The following is a 4,929-nucleotide window of genomic DNA, read 5'->3' as shown; positions in this document are numbered from 1 at the left end:
TAACATAATAAGGACAAAGTTGGAGAACTCACACTGCTTAATTTTGAGGTCTGACCTAAAGTTATAATAATCATGACACTATATGGTATTGAAAGAGAATAGCTGTGCAGATCATTGGAATGGAGTAGAGAGCCCAGAAATAGAAGCCCACAAATACAGTCAACTGGTCTTTGACAAAGGGGTAAAAGCCATAAAATGGAGAAAGATAATCTCTTGAACAAATGGTTCTGGAACATTTGGACACCACATGCAGGAAACAATCTAGATACGAATTTTACACCTTTCGCAAAAATTCATTCAAAATGAACTCTCACCTAAATATAAACTGCAAAATTATAAAATTCCTACAAAATAACATAGAAAATCTAAGTGACCTTGGGTTTGACCATGACTTTCTAGATCTAATGCCAAAAGCATGACCCATGAAAGAAAAACTAAATTGAACCTCATTAAAATTTAAAACTGCTCGGGGCGCCTGGGTGGCTCAGTAGGTTAAGCGTCCGACTTTGGCTCAGGTCATGATCTCGAGGTCCGTGAGTTAGAGCCCCGTGTCGGGCTCTGGGCTAATGGCTTGGAGCCTGCTTCCGATTCTGTCTCCCTCTCTCTCTGCCCCTCCCCCGTTCATGCTCTGTCTCTCTCTGTCCCAAAAATAAATAAACGTTAAAAGTTTAAATTTAAAAAAAAAAGAAAAAAAAATTTAAAACTGCTCTGTGAAAGGCACTATTAGATGAAAAGCCACACGCTTAGAGAGATTCTTTGCAAAATATATGCATGATAAAATAAAATATACAAAGAGGGGTGCCTGGGTGGCTCAGTTGGTTAAGCATCAGACTCATGATTTCAGCTCAGGTCATGATCTCATGGTCCATGAGTTCAAGCCCCATGTCAGACTCTGCTGACAACACAGAGCCTGCTTGGGATTCTCTGTCTCCCTCTCTTTCTGCCCCTCCCATGCATGTGCTCTCTCCCTCTCTCAAATATTTAAAATAAAATATACAAAGAACTGTTAAAACTCAACGATAAGAAAACCAAGTTAAAAAATAGGCAAAAAATGACACCTCACCAAAAGAAGATACACGGGTTGCAAATAATCTTATAAAAATATGCTCTAACCTTATGTGTCAACTATACTTCAATAAATGTTTTTTTTTTAATACACTCAGCATCATGTCCTTAGGAAATTGCTATTTAAAACACTGGACACTTATTACCAGTGACTAAAATCCAAAACACTGTTAACACCGAGTACTGGTGAAGAGAGAGAGCAATAGGAATTTCCATTCACTGCTGACAGGAGTGCAAAATGGTGCAGATACCTTAGAAGTTCTTTACAAAAATAAACATAGTTTAAGCATAAGATCTACCAATCAGGGGCGCCTGGGTGGCTCAGTATGTTAAACGTCCAACTTTTGGTTTCTTCTCAGACCATGATCTTACAGTTCGTGAGATCAAGCCCCACATCGGGCTCTGCACTGAACAGTGCAGGGCCTGCTCGGGATATATATTTCTCTCTCGCTCACTCTCTCAAAATAGATAAATAAGATCTGGTAATCATACTTTGTGTTTTCCCAATGGAGTTTAAATCTTATGTCCACACAAAAACCAGTGTGTGGATATTTATAGCAACTTTATTCAAAATTGCAAAAACTTGGAAGCAACCAAGATGTCCTTCAACAAATGCATAAACTTTGGCACATCTGCATGATGGAACATTACTCAGTGCTAAAAAGAAATGAGCCATCAAGCTACCACAAGAATGGAGGAAGTTTAAATGTGTATTGCTAAGTGAAAGTATCCAATCTGAAAAGGCTACATACTGGATGATCCCAACTGATGACATTCTGAAAACAGCAAAACTATGGACACAGTAGAAAGATCACTGGGTACCAAGGGTTTATGGGGGGGGGGGGGGGGAATGATAGGTAGAGCACAGGAGATTTTTACAGTAGTGAAATTATTATCCTGATGGTACTGTAATACCATCATTATGCATTTTTCAAAACCCATACAATATAAAGCAGAACAAATGAACCCTGACATAAACTATGGACTTTAGTTTTTAAAAATGTATCGATAACAAAACAGATATATACATGTATATGTGTGCATATATATCTCAATACCGGCTCATCTTTTAGAAAAAATGTACTATGGGGCACCTGGGTGGCTTAGTCCGTTCAGCGTCTGACTCGGCTCAGGTCATGATCTTGTGGTCTGTGAGTTCGAGCCCCACGTCAGGCTCTGTGCTGACAGCTCAGAGCCTGGAGCCTGCTTCAGGTTCTGTGTCTCCCTCTCTCTCTGCCCCTCCCCCACTCACACTGTCTCTCTCTGTCTCTCAAAAAATAAACATTAAAAAAATTAAAAAGAAATGTTGGAAAAAATGGACTATACTAATGCAAGACATTAATAGGGAAACTGTTGGGGGAGGGGGTTGAGGAGACATGGGAACTTCTGTATTTTCTGCTCCATCTTTCTGTAAACTAAAACTCTTACTCTATTAATTTTTTTAAATAAAAGGAATTAGCTATCAAGTCATACAAAGACTTGAAAGACTCTTAAATGCATATGGCTAGGTGAAAGAAGCCCATTGAAAGGCTGCATACTGAATGTTTCTATCTATGTGACTTTCTAGAAAAAGAACTGTAGAAGTGGTAAATAGATCAGGATTACTGGTAGTTTAGGGTGCGGTGAGGATTAAACATGAGAAGCAAAGGGGATTTGAGGCATCAATGAAACTATTTTGTATGATAATGTAATTGTGGGTACATCACACTATTGATTTGTCAGAACCCATGGAACTTTACAGTACAAAGAAAGGCTGCTTCTATGGGCGAACGCGCTGTGAATAAAACAGCTACCTTAGAAATGGAATTTGGGGACATAACGTGCTTTTAAGTTGGAGTCAGTCTTTATTTGAATTTTTCATTGAGTATTGGAGTTAACATAGCACAAACGTGCAGCCCTTCAAAGAAATCTCGGTAATAATAATAAAGAAGCCACACTGTAAAGATTCAGAATGACGGGGGCTTAAAAACTGGCCCTCTCCTTCAGTCCTCAACTTGTTCTATCTGTTTCTGGATTTATGCCTGTATAAAGGCAATCACATGCTTGGTTCAGTTTTTTTTCTTCTCCCGTTTGATGTTCATAATCATGAGAGAAAGAAGTGTTTTTATGTGCCTTGTTAGCAGTGGGATTATCCTCTGTGGCCTGAAAACTCGTGAACACTGTATTGATCCAGATGACCTAGAAGGTCACAGACTTCTCTTCCACTGTGTCCTCACGGCTATCACCGCTGCATGCGTGTGAACATGCGCGACACACACGCGTGTGCATGCGCACACTGCTTCATGTCCGTTGTCTATATTCAGTTCTTTCAGTGTGCTAAGAGCCCTCAGACCTCTGAGTATTTGGCCGTGCTCTTCCATCTGTTAGGATTTCTTTTCCTCCTCTGCCTGTAAGCAGTAAGGCTTTCTGGCTAAGCCTTACCTGCCGCTCAAGAACCAGCTCAGTCGATGCTAACCCTCCTCGTGGGCATCCTCAACATCCTCAGGCTGACCCAGAGATGCTTTCGTCTCACGGTCCAGCGCTGCAATGACTGGTTTTCTTCCACATGTCCTCTTCCCACTGCAGGGCATCTTCAAAGTCAGGGAGCTCAGTGCCTGGTCTTTCCTACGTACTAAATGAGCGCATGACCCGGTGATGCAGAAGCATGAGGGGCTGTGGGTGAAGGGGAAGGAAAAACCTTCAAAGTGTTCTTGGAATGAAGGCACAGGAAGTACAAGAAGAAAAAAGCCAACTAATAAATCGGCTTGGGATAGTCTGCTACATTTCTACACCCTTTTCAGAAAAAAAAAAAAAGGCTTGATTACACAAAAGCATAAATTGCTAGAATTGATGGGCCCAGATCCCATTTTATCCCCCAGGAATAGAGTGTTAAATTTCTTTGTAAGAAAAGCAATGGGGAGCCTCATCTGCTGGTCATATTTATGGGTAAGTTTTTGCAGGGATTTATGACATATTTATCAGTTGCTTCTTTTTCTTAACATTTTTTAATGTTTATTTTTGAGAGAGTACAAGTGGAGTGGGGGGGGGGACAGAGAATCCTAAGCTGGCTCCCCACACTGGCAGCTTCAGTGCTGACAGCAGTGAGCCCTATGCAGAGCTTGAACTCAGGAACTGCGAGATCATGACCTGAGCCTGTCACATGTTCAACCGACTGAGCCACTCAGGTACCCCTATCACTTGCTTCTTATAAGCAAGCAATCCCCACCTTAACCAGGCATCAACAGCCTGGTGGTTAGCAGCTAAAGATGGGGTCACATCTACAAGACTGAGAAGAAAATGGACTTCCTCTGTTTACCTGTAAGGCCGCCTGGACATTTGCTACCACTGGGGGTGGCTGTACCTGGAGTGTAGTGATCAGTAAACCAGGCACCGGAGTCTTGAGGTTTCTATCCTCATGGCGCTCACAAATGACTCCTCTTTCACAACCACCTGTAGTAAATCATGGGTAAAGTAACAGAACCTCATGGCAAAGCCAGTTGGATTACCAGGGAGAAAAAGGGGGTCCCTTGGCTGCAGGAGATTATGCTTCAAGAGGGCAGAGTGGACAATCGTAAGAGATGTGCAGATTCGGCCTTTTAACATTGTTTTCTCAGCACAAGCTCCTTGGTTGTTTCCACAACACAAAAATCAATCTCTCATGTTAAAATGCCACTTTATGACCTGGGTCAAACACCTGCAATGAGGAGATTTACTTTTTAGTGCACGGTATTGTCATGCAAATCCCTCAGCACACTGCTGCTCACCCTTTCAGATTGTTCCCCTTTGGTCAAACAAGCCAAAATACTATGTCTGGGATATTTTTCCTCACCATCAAGATTTCTCCCACACTCTGCTACATTCTCCAGTGACTTTATAAAAAAATGT

The sequence above is a fragment of the Panthera pardus genome, unplaced genomic scaffold (genome assembly GCF_024362965.1).
Source record: "Panthera pardus isolate Hobbes unplaced genomic scaffold, ASM2436296v1 HiC_scaffold_27, whole genome shotgun sequence".
NCBI classification, from domain to species: domain Eukaryota; kingdom Metazoa; phylum Chordata; class Mammalia; order Carnivora; family Felidae; genus Panthera; species Panthera pardus.
This window is presented reverse-complemented; position numbering follows the sequence as displayed.